The following is a 14,739-nucleotide window of genomic DNA, read 5'->3' on the forward strand; positions in this document are numbered from 1 at the left end:
CACACTGGTCTGTGGGTGGACAGGACAAGAAAATGGGCAGAATGCATTAAGGTATGATGAGGATAAAATGGCCACTGTTAACTGTCTCACCTGTCAACATTTAACCCCCAGGGCTGGCTAACGTATGACTTCTGTGATGGAGATGGCCATAGCTCTCAAGCACACGAGGAAGTGGTGACCCGAGGGTGGCTTTGCAGAATCGGATGGCCTTAGGCTACTTGCTTCCAAAGAAAGTTGGTACTTGTGCTGTTATTGGTCAAGAGTGCTGTATTTATGTTCCTGACAAGTCAGGGAACATCACTCATGTGAGTGATCACATCTAGTAGATGGTAGATAAAATTAAACAAGGGACCAGTTCTGTAACCATTACACTCCTGGGGGAAGTTTGTGGCTTTTTGGAGCGATGGGAGGTTGGTGGATGACTGTAGTACACTGGGTAGTGACTTCTTCTTCTGACTTTCAATGGCAGTTGGCAGTCCAACTTAAAGGTGCATTATTGCCACCAGCTGGACTGGAGTGTGGTGTAGAGAGTTGGAAATAAAACCCCTGCTAGTTCTTTATCAACTGAATACTAAATCAGTGATTCTCAACCATTTTTTGGCCACGGCCCCCTTAGGAGCTCTCCTCAGGTTCCATGGCCCTTCTTTCAAACAGGGATACCACATGAACAGATAGACAAAAAATCATTTATTATTGAACACCAAGAAAACTTGAACATTCTGACATACTGGACAAAACTTAAAAAAAGACTGCATGAAATTAAACATCTATCAGGCCTTGAGCTTGGTGCCTTTCTGCAAGTTTCATGATATCAGGCTCCAAATTAGACAATGTCAGTCGGAGGTCAGCTCTTGTAGTGATATCAGTTCTGTTCCTGGATTTTGTCAAGGAAATTACCTTGCAGAATCCACTCTCAACCAAATATGTTGAGGGAAAGGCAATAAAAAATCTTTGGGCTTTTTCCCACAGTGTTGTAAATTTATTTGGCAGATCACTCTTGATCCAAAAATCTTTTTGAAACTGACTGAACTGACGACGTGCAGTTATATCACTCTGAACAGCAATCAAACTCTCTTGAATTTCTGCCTCAACTTGGGTGGGTTGTACTTCAAATGGATTCAAAATCCAATCCGGGATACTAAGGTTTAACAGGTCATTAAATCTTTCCTGCACATCCTTGTATATCTGCTTGAGATGTTTCACATAAACGGTAAGGTCATCGTCCTTCAGTGCCTCTGCAATCGTCTTCAGGTTTGGAAATTGTAAAAATTCCCGACGTCCCATATTGTGGCAATAGACTTTGAGCTTCTTAAGGAAAGAAACAATGGCTTCCTTACAATCTACGGGGTTACTGTTTATGCCCTGTAAGGTCTTGTTTAACAAATTAAGTTTCTGAAAGATATCTGCCAGATAAAATATGTCCATGAGTCTCTCTCCATTCTATTCTTGGTTGGTGCAACTGTAACAAAAACCAATTTCCCTCGGGATCAATAAAGTATGACTATGACTATGAAAACGAAAGACTGAGACGTCGTCCTAAATTTTTAGCTACTAGGTGCTCCCTGTGAATGACGCAATGAATAGTAAAGACAGAAAGTATAACTCCTTTTAGATGGGCGATGTATCCTCTGTATTGACCAACCATAGAAGCGGCACCATCAGTTGCACAAGCAATTATATTCTCCATTGGAATATTGTTCTCGCTTAAGTAACTTTTGACTTCTTTAAGAATAGACAGTCCCTTAGTATCCGTTTTAATCCTCCTGGCAAACAACATCTCTTCCATAAATTCGTTTCCATTCCAGAATCTAACATAAACCATGAGAAGAGCATCGTTATCTTGTAAAGTAGTTTCGTCTAATTGTAAAGAGAATTTATTGGATTGTAATGAACTGACCAATCCCTCTTCAATATCCCGTGCCATCTCATCGATTCTTCTGGCAACAGTAGAATTACTCAAAGGAATTGCCTGAATTGTTTCTTTGGCACTCAAATTCATGACATCAGATTAGATTAGATTATTAGATTATGAGGACACGCAGTCCTCTTTTATTGTCATTTAGCAATGCATGCATTAAGAAATGATATAATATTCCTCCGGTATTATTATGGACACTGAAGGCAGGATAAGCGACTCACCAACGTTGTGAGCATTTCCAGTTTTAGCAATCAGTTTACTAATTTTGTACGATGCAACAAGACTCTTCTCTAACTTCTGTGACGCCTGAGTAAGCATTTGTTTCAGTGTTGGCCTTCTCTCGAAATTATCTCAAAGATTTTTGAAGAAACCTAAGTGTTTATCCTTCTTCTCTGGATGCGAGGTATCCAAATGTTTTTTCAATTTGCTTGGCCTTATGCTTTCATTTGACAATGTAGTCATATTCAAACACATGGGCAAAGATGGGTTTTGCAGAGATGCGACGAAACCGTACGATAAGTATTCCACTGAATACTGCCGACACTTTTTTTCACCAAGGAACTCATGGGTAGAATTATTTCTGAAAATAATAAGTGCATGAAATACAGATACATTACTGACAAAAAATGCCAGAGCCAGGGATTTTCTTTTTTCAGTGACTTCTGTGCAGTAATAAACATTTTCCACAACCTATCTTAACGTATAATATATCCAAACACATATACTTTAAAGTTACCAGGTTAAAAAAGGCCTAGCAAGACACGCTGATCTTTGGAGAATAAAGTATGGCGATAATGGATGCGAGAACCCTTGATTGAATGTGTTGACCCAGTGCAGTCTAATTTGCGACTGACTCTGAAGTGAGGCTGTGTGGGAGGAGCTTAAGCAATGAATTTACCAGGTGCGCTGAATTCAAACAGTGTGTTGGAAAGATATTATAAATAGGAGGGAAACTATTGACTCCAATGAAGGTTGCTGCTTGGGTATTTCATCAGTTCAGTTACCAGGGCCCCCATAAACACTTGGGGCTCCCCTTCTCATAGTTTTCAGTCGGTGGCGCCCTTCAAATGTGCCAGGGCCCCCAAGGGGGCCAAATGGCCCGCATTGAGAATGGCTGAACTAAATTACCCTAAAAAGTCCTATAGATTGTCAAAAAGGAAAGATAATACTGTGAATTAAAGTCACTCTCATAACTTAATAAAATTCTTGAGTGAAAACTATCAACTCCCAAAGATTGTAATGAAGCCTGCATTTGATTTTTTTCAACTTTATGCTTCTAATTGTAATAGAATGTATTCAACTGTTTCATAATGATGACAAAATCTACACACCCCAGAGTGATGTTTTCAAAAATATACAAGGAATAATTAAGCATAGTCTGCCCAATTCTAAGTCAAGTCCTTCCCTTCTTGTTTTACCCTCTTCTCCCATAAACCCAACAGATTTATAATTCAGTAAAGGGGTCTCCCCTTATTCCCATTACCCACAGGTCTTGCCATAATCCTCTAATTCATAGCCCCACCAACCCCTTAGCTTCCATATGCACAGTTGAACTTTTACCAGTTTTTTAAGCTGAACACTCAGCCTGTTCATTCCCCTTAGGGACTTATAGGAAGTAGACATGGAAACCAATTACTCGAATATGAAATAAAGTTTGAAGAGCTCCCAGCAGTAAATCTGACCTACTGCTAGAATGACCTGTTTGAAGACTAGTCAAAACTGAAAAAGAATCTGAACAAATTACAACTTTGCCAGGACAAGTTTCCTTCACCCACCGTAAGCTCAAAATGATGGAACCAATTCTGCTGTGTATTCTGATAAATGGTTAGTAAGACATTTCTTTATTGTCACCTGTAATTCAGACGCAAAAACAGCTACACCAACATTCCCAGTTAAATTATTTTCTGATCCATCAGTATAAATGGTTAACATATCATAATAATTTTCCTAACATATTGATGAGCCAACAGATTCTCAGGCATATCAGGATCCTTGGACTTCATTAAAACATGCAAACTAAAATCAGCTAAAATCATTGGAAAAACCAAGGTGGGAGTGGGGAAGCTACAGTGGGACATACTGCATAATCCGGCAAACCCATATTCCTGGAAAAAAGTACAGTTGGCGTTTTGGGCCAAAACCCTTCAGCAGTCCTGCTGAAGGGATTCGGCCCGAAGCATTGACTGTGCTTTTTTCCATAGATGCTGCCTGGCCTGCTGAGTTCCTCCAGCATTTTGTGTGTGTTGCTTGGATTTCCAGCATCTGCAGATTTTCTCTTGTTTGTGAAACCCATATTACTAGTGTTACATACCTCATGGATATTTTGTGACTGTCTTATAAGGATGATGTAATTGTCTTGTGGAGGTCACATGATGTAATTTTCCCTCCAATGTGAGGTCACGTGATGACCTGTTCTCACCAGGTATATAAAGGTAGACCCCTGGTGACGCAGTTAGTTTTTTTCAGTTAGATCGTCAGTCAGATACTCCGCTATGCTGTGTATTCAACCCATGTCACAATTTAGTTTTAGAACAGAGTTTTACTTTCTATTGTAAGGTACAGAAGTTGGGCCAGCAGTTTCACCAATAGCTGCCAGCTTTGTTGGTGTACCTTTTCAGTAGTATTGGAGAGTGAAGACATTACTAAGGTACGGAACCTGAAGGAGTCGAGTAAAGCTGATATCATTCGGTATTGGAGAGGTTCGACCATTATTGAATCTTCGTTCAAGAAAGAGCGATCTGCATGAGATAACCTCTGCTAAAGCAGAAAAGGTTGTGCAGTGTCTATTCTACAGAGGAAAAGGTCAGTTCCTTTAAACCATTTTATTTCCGTCGTCGTGAATCCTGCAGACAAGGCAGGTTCCAGCTGGGATCAGCAGTAACGTCAAGTCTTCGAGGAGTTCTTTACTTCAGGAAAGTCTCTCCTAATTGACTGTATAAATCTCTTGGACTTTCAAATTTACCATTCTAATTTACCACTTTAAGACTGTGTTCGCATTTACCGCTTTCAGAACTAGTACTGAGTTTGGCAGTTTACTTGCGGTTAAGGCTTTCATTTGTTTATCTTTTTAATAATGTTGAGCAGAGTTTAATAAATGTTTATTTGTTTATAAAACCTGACTCATTTCTATATTCACTGTTGCCAGTCACATGACACTAGTGTGCTATGAACCCAGCCACCCAAAGCTAAAAGCACTCTTCTTGTGATGTTCCCAACAGTCTTCCACCACACCTTTACCAGGGTGTTCATTTCTCTGCCCCTCAAATTAACCCAGTATGTTAACAACAACTTCAACCTCTGCAACTGTAAGGACAATTGTCCCATTTCAACCAGTAAAGCTGAAACAGAGGACAACCTTACTGCACCACAATACAATCTTAAAGCCTGTGCTTGTATCACATCCAAACATTTTACATCTGAAGGTGAAGCTAATCCATAAGCCACACAGCTATAATCAAGAACAGATCTAATTAAACAAATATAAATGGTTAACAAAGCTTTTAGTGTGGCACCCCAAGAGTACCCACAAAGACTCTTGAGGATATTTAATGCTCCTTTACATTTATCAATTATTTTATTGATATGGTGCTTCCATGTCAGCTAAATGCCAAGAAATCTTATCACTGACACTTCAAGAGTTTGTCCATATAATTTCATATCAAGTGCAGATCTATTGATCCTCTTTGTAAAACAGATTTTAGTGGGGTGCTCACTGGGAGTCAGTTAGTCTAAGGGTCGTGCTAGCAGGGTGTCTCATTTTTCAAGGGGTACCATATAATATGGAAGGTTAACTTATTTGCTGATCAAACATTGTTCCCAAAGTCACTTCAAGTGTGCTAACCATTGAGATATGTTCGAGGTATATAGCCACCCTCCCACTTGTTCGCCCCCGTGCACTGCGGTACTGGTTTCTAGCCCCATGTCACGTGCTGAGATGCCTGTAACTGGTTCCCTGTCCTCAGGCGAACACATATGTGCCAGTATCTCTCTTGTCCCTGAGCCACTCCAGGTAGTGAACCGTGGACAGTGCTGGTGAAACCATTTGGAAAGTGTGTTGCAGTAATAGGAGGAAGCTCTCGTGTTTTGAGTGTACACCGAGTTAAGTAATTGGTTAATGCTTGTTTAATCTTATTGAGTAACCTGGACATTTGAATGGTTAGTGTTATAGTTTCAATAGTTTGGGTGACCTGAGTGAGTTCTTGTTTGACTTACATTGCTTGCTTGTGAATAAATCAAATAGTGGACAAACTGAATAGGTATTTTGTATAGGAATCAAGAGTTCTGAAAGAGGTGGCTGAAAAGATTGTGGAGGCATTAGTAATGATCTTTCAAGAATCATTAGATTTTGAAAGGTTCTGGAAGACTGGAAAATTGCAAATGTCACTCCATTTTTCAAGAAGGAAAATAAAAGGCAGAAGAAAGGAAACGATAGGCAGTTAGTCTGACATCAGTGGCTGGGAAGATGTTGGAATCAATTGTTAAAGATGAGGTCTCAGGGTACTTGGAGGCACATGATAAAGTAGGCCATAGTAAAGTAGGCACTGCTACCAACCTTATAGTTCCCACACATCGCACTTCCCGTTTCTACCTCCTACCCAAAATCCACAAACCTGCCTGTCCTGGCCGACCTATTGTCTCAGCTTGCTCCTGCCCCACCGAACTCGTTTCTGCATACCTCGACACGGTTTTATCCCCCCTTGTTCAATCCCTTCCGACCTATGTTCGTGACACTTCTCACGCTCTTAAACTTTTCGATGATTTTAAGTTCCCTGGCCCCCATCGCTTTATTTTCACCATGGATATCCATTCCCTATACACTTCCATCCCCCATCAGGAAGGTCTCAAAGCTCTACGCTTCTTTTTGGATTCCAGACCTAATCAGTTCCCCTCTACCACCACTCTGCTCCGTCTAGCCGAATTAGTCCTTACTCTTAATAATTTCTCCTTTGGCTTCTCCCACTTCCTCCAAACTAAAGGTGTAGCTATGGGCACCCGTATGGGTCCTAGCTATGCCTGCCTTTTTGTTGGGTTTGTGGAACAATCTATGTTCCGTGCCTATTCTGGTATCTGTCCCCCACTTTTCCTTCGCTACATCGACGACTGCATTGGCGCTGCTTCCTGCACGCATGCAGAGCTCGTTGACTTTATTAACTTTGCCTCCAACTTTCACCCTGCCCTCAAGTTTACCTGGTCCATTTCCGACACCTCGCTCCCCTTTCTAGATCTTTCTGTCTCTGTCTCTGGAGACAGCTTATCAACTGATGTCTACTATAAACCTACTGACACAGCTATCTGGACTATTCCTCTTCTCACCCTGTCTCTTGCAAAAACGCCATCCCCTTCTCGCAATTCCTTCATCTCCGCCGCATCTGCTCTCAGGATGAAGCTTTTCATTCTAGGACGAGGGAGATGTCTTCCTTTTTTAAAGAAAGGGGCTTCCCTTCCTCCACTATCAACTCTGCTCTTAAACGCATCTCCCCCATTTCACGTACATCTGCTCTCATTCCATCCTCCCGCCACCCCACTAGGAATAGGGTTCCCCTGGTCCTCACCTACCACCCCACCAGCCTCCGGGTCCAACATATTATTCTCCGTAACTTCCGCCACCTCCAACGGGATCCCACCACTAAGCACATCTTTCCCTCCCCCCCTCTCTCTGCATCCCACAGGGATCGCTCCCTACGTGACTCCCTTGTCCATTCGTCCCCCCCATCCCTCCCCACTGATCTCCCTCCTGGCACTTATCCGTGTAAGCGGAACAAGTGCTACACATGCCCTTACACTTCCTCCCTTACCACCATTCAGGGCCCCAAACAGTCCTTCCAGTTGAGGCAACACTTCACCTGTGAGTCGGCTGGGGTGATATACTGCGTCCGGTGCTCCCGATGTGGCCCTTTATATATTGGCGAGACCCGACGCAGACTGGGAGACCACTTTGCTGAACACCTACGCTCTGTCCGCCAGAGAAAGCAGGATCTCCCAGTGGCCACACATTTTAATTCCACATCCCATTCCCATTCTGACATGTCTATCCACGGCCTCCTCTACTGTAAAGGTGAAGCCACACTCAGGTTGGAGGAACAACACCTTATATTCCGTCTGGGTAGCCTCCAACCTGATGGCATGAACATTGACTTCTCTAACTTCCGCTCATGCCCCACCTCCCCCTCGTACCCCATCTGTTACTTATTTTTATACACACATTCTTTCTCTCACTCTCCTTTTTCTCCCTCTGAATATACCCCTTGCCCATCCTCTGGGTCCCCCCCCCCCTTGTCTTTCTTCCCGGACCTCCTGTCCCATGATCCTCTCGTATCCCTTTTGCCTATCACCTGTCCAGCTCTTGGCTCCATCCCTCCCCCTCCTGTCTTCTCCTATCATTTTGGATCTCCCCCTCCCCCTCCAACTTTCAAATCCCTTACTCACTCTTCCTTCAGTTAGTCCTGACGAAGGGTCTCGGCCTGAAACGTCGACTGCACCTCTTCCTAGAGATGCTGCCTGGCCTGCTGCATTCACCAGTAACTTTTATGTGTCTTGCATAGTCATCATGGTTTCCTCAAGGGAAAATCTTGCCTGACAGATCTGTTGGAATTCTTTGAAGAAATAATAAGCAGGATAGACAAAGGAAAATTGGTTGATATTGTGCACTTCGATTTTCAGAAGGCCTTTGACAAGGTGCCACACATGAGGCTGCTTAACAAACTATGAGCCCATGGTATTACAGGAAATATCCTAGCATGGATAAAGCAGTGGCTGATTGGAAGGAGGCAAAGAGTGGGAATAAAGGGAGCCTTTTCTGATTGGCTGCCGGTGACTAGTGTCTTCCACAGGGGTCTGTGTTCGGCCGATTCTTTTTACATTATATGTCAATGATTTGGATGATGGAATTGATGGCTTTGTTGAAAAGTTTGCAGATGACATGAAGTTAGGTGGAGGGGCAGGTAGTTTTGAGGAAGTAGAGGCTACAGAAGGACTTGGACAGATTTGGAGAATGGGCAAAGAAATGTCGGGAACAACAGGAATTCTGCAGATGCTGGAAATTCAAGCAACACACATCAAAGTTGCTGGTGAACGCAGCAGGCCAGGCAGCATCTCTAGGAAGAGGTGCAGTTGACGTTTCAGGCCGAGACCCTTCGTCAGGACTAACTGAAGGAAGAGTGAGTAAGGGATTTGAAAGTTGGAGGACATTTGAAAGAAATGTCGGGAAGTGTATGGTCATGTACTTTGGCAGAAGAAATGAAAGGGTTGACTATTTCCTAAATGGAGAGAAAATACAAAAAGCTGAGGTGCAAAGGGACTTGGGAGCCCCTGTGCAGGATTCCCTAAAGGTTAACTTGCAGGTAAAGTCTGTGGTGAGGAAGGCAGATATGATGTTAGCATTCATTCCAAGAGGACTAGAATATAAAAACAAGGATGTAATTTTGAGGCTTTACAAAACACTGGTGAGGCCTCACTTGGAGTATTGTGAACAGTTTTGGGTCTCTTAGCTTAGAAAGCATGTGCTGAAACTTGAGAGGGTTTGAAGGAGATTCACAAAAATGATTCCAGGATTGAACAGCTTGTCATATGAAAAGCATTTGATGGCTCAGGGCCTGTATTTGCTGGAATTCAGAAGAATGAGGGGTGCCCTTATTGAAACCTATCGAATGTGAAAGGCCTTGATAGAGTGAATGTGGAGAGATTGTTTCCTATGGTGGGAGAGTCTAAGCCTCAGAATAGAGGGGTGTCCTTTTAGAATGGAGATGAGGAGGAATTTCTTTAGCCAGAGAGTGGTGAATCTGTGGAATTCTTTGCCACAGACAGCTGTGGAGACCAAGTCTTTATGTATACTTAAGCCAGAGGTTGATAGATTCTTGATTGGTCAGGGCATGGAGGGATACGGGGAGGAGGCAGGAGATTGGGGCTGAAATAAAAATGCAATCAGCCGTGATGAAATAGCGGAGCAGACGAGATGGGCCGAGTGGTCTGATTCTGCTCCTGTATCTTATGGTTTTATAAACAGTTGCTATAAATACTGCTGTTTCACTTACTGAACCCGCAAATGTGCTTCCATACGACACCAGGATACTGCCTAGACTAGAGTGCATGTCTTCTGAGGATAGGTTGAGTGAGCTCGGACTATCCTCTTTGGAGCAAAGGATGAGAGGTAACTTGCTTCACATAAACCGACTGTTGTATTTCTTACATTACAACATGAGAGTGAGAGAGTGTGCGCGAGAGAGTGAGCCAGAGTGTGTGTGTGTGTGTGTGTGTGTGTGTGTGTGTGTGTGAGAGAGAGAGAGAGAGTGTGAGAGGGAGTGAGAGAGAGAGAGAGTGAGATTGAGGGAGTGTGAGAGAGTGAAAGAAAGTGAGAGGGGGAGAGATATGGGGGTTTACAGGGTGGAGGACAGGGACAGGAATGGATGGAGAAACAGAAAGAGGGAGAGTGGAGTGTTGGGAGCTGGGACCGGTACAGACACTGGACACTCAGCAGCAGGTATCAGAACCGAGTTCAGTGGCCCAGAATTATCTCTACAATCACCAACACTACCTCGGGCCATTGCGAACTATCACATTCTCACCCGCTTCGCAAGTTGCAGCTCGATGCTCGCTGTTTGATTAGCCAGATCGCAGTGAACATCAAATTCACATTCCCACAGCCCACATAGTCTCATCTAGCATAGATTCTACCTAGCAGTATCTCCCCTGCAATCTATGTACACTTTTTTCCCTCTCACAGATTCCATCTTGCAATGACATAGAGTGACGCTCGGGGGTGGGGGGTGGGGTGGTTTGGTGAACAGTCCGCCCCCGAATTTCTAATAACCAGTACTGTTTATTGTTCTTGTGTTAAAATGTTTTTGTGGAATTATGGTGGGATTTCCAGTTCATGTATTGTTATATTTTAGCTTGGGTTATACAGTTATTCACTTGTGCATTTGTGGGTCACCCTGACTGTAACCGGGGTGTGTGATGATCACCTGCCCCGTCGGCGTGAGACTGGTTGGGATCACTATCCGGGTCCTGGTGCCCGGTCTATTTTGTGTTTATCATAATAGAAACACAAAATTAAAAAAAAATAGAAGCTGTTGTTGAGTTAAAGAGTTTCGTCATCTGTCATTATGGACCAAATGCTCGTAACAATATACAAAATGCTGAAGGAACTCAGCAGGTCAGGCAGCAGCTATGGAGGGGAATAAACAGTCAGTGTTTCGGGCTGAGGTCCTTCATTAGGACTGGGAAGTGTTAGCCAGAAGAAACTGTCTACAATTAGTGGGGTTACTGAATCAAGGACAGGGGGAGCAGACAAACCAGGTGACTTCGTTTCCCCCATTTTGTGGAGTCTGAACTGATTCTTGCTCTGGGTTAATCTAATCAGAGCAATTGAATGTGGACACGAGGAACTTCAGGTAATGACCTGCTAAACCTGAGACCATTCTCGAAGCTACTTGTTATGTAAAATGCCAGACCTACAAAAGAAGAAATCTGTAATCTCGTTAGACTCTGCCTGGGTCACCTCATTTATCTGGTTTGAACCAACACATTTGAATGGGGATTGGAATTTAAATGGTTGCCCAATGGGAAATCCTGCTCATTGCAGATGGAGCAAAGCAGCCCCCATTCTATGTCGGGTCTCATCAATGTAGAGGAGATTGCAACAGGAGCACCGGATACAGTAGACAAACTGTTTTGCAGGTGAAGTCTACTGTATCCAGTGTTCCTCATCTACATTGGTGAGACCTGGCATAGATTTGGGGACTGCATTGCTGAGCACCTTTGCTTCATCTGCAACAAGCAGGATTTCCTAACGTAATTTTCTCTAACTTCCATTAAGTTTTAGTCAATCCCCTTCTCTCCTTATCTGCTTACCACCTCCCCCTGGTGCCCAGTCTTCTTCCCTTTCTTCAATGGTCCAGTCTCCTCTCCTCTCCGATTCCTTCCTCTTTCCACCTATTACCTCTCAGCTTCTCACTTCATCCCCCCTCTCCCACACACCCACCTTCCAGCTTGTACTCCTTCCTCTCCCACCACCTTATTCCGATGTTTGCCCCCTTCTTTTCCAGTCCTGATGAAGGATCTCAATGCTGCCTGACCTGCTGAGTTCTTCCAGCATTGTGTGTGTGTTGCCTTGGATTTCCAGCATCTGCAGAAACTCACATTTGTTGAGATTCTTGGCCTTAGTGACCCCCAGTCACTAGTGCTTTAGAAAGTGCTTTAAGGGCTGGTATTTCCCTGTGTACACACTGAGGTCCCGACTCTGAAAGTGACAGGGAAGTGTAAGGAATGTTGGTGCAGACAGTATGCCGAGTTCCTGCAGCATTTTGTGTGTGTTACTCAGATTTCCAGCATCTGGAGAAACTCTTGTGTTCTATCCTGCAGTTATCACCCTTCCCAGGTCTGCCAATTAACCCCTCTGCACAGATCATGTACGATTCTCAAACCCATCCACCTAGGGGCGAGGTTGAGCATGAAGAAAGAACATTTGCCTTCCTGCTAACTCTCAGCTCATTCTCAGGCAGACATCTGCCTGTCCCTCATAGCCAATAAGATGCTGGTTCCACCTATTAGAGGTAGCAGGGCTATTAACATTGTCATTGGTCCCACCCACAATCTCTTTGACCCCTATCATCAGGCAGGAGGTACCAAACTAGTAGAGCAAGTATTATTAGGATGGGATGGGAGTACTGAACTCCATGACACCACCCAAGTCTCACCACATATGAAATGCCAATACCATTATTCAGTTTATTTTTTAACTCATGTTGTAAATGCACCTTATTTGTGATAATATTACTTTGTATTGCATTGTGAACCTTGCTCTGTAGGAACATTGTCTCATTTGGCGAACGACATGTGTTGAGTTGAATGAACATAAACTTAAACGAAGTTGAATTTGTATGTACTGAGTGTGAGCGAGGGGTGGCTGAGATGGGACAGCCAGAGAAAATCTGTTAAGAAGTTATGGAGTGGGAGTGGTTGTAGAGGAACAGAAATTTGTTTTGCACAAGACAGTTTACTGAAGTCCTCTGGTGACACAACACTGAGTGAAACCACACTCTCCTGTGGTTCCCTCTGCAAAGTCATCAAATGCACTTCATACGTTAACCCTTTCCTTCCAGGGATCATTCTTATGAACCTCCTCTGGACACCCTCCAGCACATCTTTTCTTAGATAAGAGGTCCAAAACTGCTCACAATACTCCAAGTAAAATTAACTCTGAGAAAACATTGCACAGTTGAACTTCTGAGATCACTTACTTTAGCACTTGTTGAAAATGGCTGCAATTATCTCACTGGCTATGATCAGATAAACCATGGCCAGGGGAGGTTCACAAAAATGGAAGAGTTGTAACAACTCACATTTATCTGGGTTAAACTCCATCTGCCATTTCTCTGCCCATGTCCACATCTGATCTATATCATGCTATATTCTTTGCCAGTCTTCTACATTATCCACAACTCCACCAATCTTGGTATCATCCACAAACCTACTACATCTACATTTTCATCCAGGTCATTTTTATACATTACAAACAGCAGAGGTTCCAGCACAGGTCCCTGCAGAACACCATTAATTACAGACCGTCAGCTTGAATAAGTCCCTTCAACTATTACCCTCTGTCTTCTGTGCGCAAACCAGTTCTGAATCCAAACAGCCAATTCACCATGGACCCCTTTCATCTTAATCTTCTGGGTTAGCCTCCTACGAGGAACTTCATCAAACACCTCTCTAAAATCCACGTAGACAACATCCACTGCTCTACCCTCATCAATCTCTCTCGTCACCTTGTCAAAAAACTCAGATCAAGTTGATGAGACACAACTTGCCCCACACAAAGCCATGCTGGCTCATCCCAATTAGGCCATGAATTTTCAAGTGCTCATATATCCTATCTCTTGGAATTTTCTCCAGCAATTTCCCCACAACTGATGCAAGACTCACTGGTTTTGCACTGGGATCTCTTCTGGGGAAGGCGGAACCTGTACAGATTGGATGGGTTGCACCTGACCTCGAGGGGAGCAATATCCTTGCAGGTAGGTTTGTTAGCATGGTTCGGGAGGGTTTAAACTAATTTGCGAGGGGGATGGGACCCAGAGCGATAGAGCAGTGAAAGAAGTGCATGGAGTAAAGCCAGATCTAACATACAGAGAGGCTTTGAGAAAAGAGAAGCAGAATAAATGGTGTAAAGACAGTAAGGTAGAAGGGCTGAAATGTGTGTACCACAATGCAAGAAGCATCAGGAACAAAGGTGATGAACTGAGAGCTTGGATACATACATGGAATTATGATGTAGTGACCATTACACAGACTTGGCTGGCACCAGGGTAGGAATGGATTCTCAATATTCCTGGATTTCAGTGCTTTAAAAGGGGTAGAGAGGGCAGAAAAAGGGGAGGAGGGGTGGCATTACTGATCAGAGATACTATTACAGCTACAGAAAGGGTGGGTAATGTAGCAGGATCCTCTTTTGAGTCAATATGGGTGGAAGTCAGGAACAGGAAGGGAGCAGTTACTCTACTGGGGGTATTCTATAGGCCCCCTGGTAGCAGCAGAGATACAGAGGAGCAGATTGGGAGGCAGATTTTGGAAAGGTGCAAAAATAACAGGGTTGTTATCATGGGTGACTTTAACTTCCCTAATATTGATTGGCACCTGATTAGTTCCAAGGGTTTAGATGGGGCAGAGTTTGTTAAGTGTGTCCAGGATGGATTCCTGTCACATTATGTGGACAGGCTGACCAGGGGGAATGCCATACTAGATCTAGCACTAGGTAATGAACTGGGTCAGGTCACAGATCTCTCAGTGGGTGAGCATCTGGGGGACAGTGACCACCGCTCCCT

The 14,739-nt window shown here is 43.6% G+C and overlaps 1 protein-coding gene across 1 annotated transcript in view; it reads right to left on the reverse strand.

Moving 5' to 3' along the window:
* Positions 1-758: 758 nt before the first annotated feature.
* The window catches only part of LOC140209883 (DNA damage-regulated autophagy modulator protein 2-like), a 133,039-nt gene continuing 119,058 nt past the window's right edge, over positions 759-14,739 (reverse strand). The window contains exon 9 of the mRNA XM_072278512.1: positions 759-2,498. The gene's annotated coding sequence lies outside the window, so the exon portion shown is untranslated. The remainder of the gene's footprint in view (positions 2,499-14,739) is intronic.

Source organism: Mobula birostris, chromosome 14, assembly GCF_030028105.1.
Source record: "Mobula birostris isolate sMobBir1 chromosome 14, sMobBir1.hap1, whole genome shotgun sequence".
Classification (NCBI taxonomy): Eukaryota; Metazoa; Chordata; class Chondrichthyes; order Myliobatiformes; family Myliobatidae; genus Mobula; species Mobula birostris.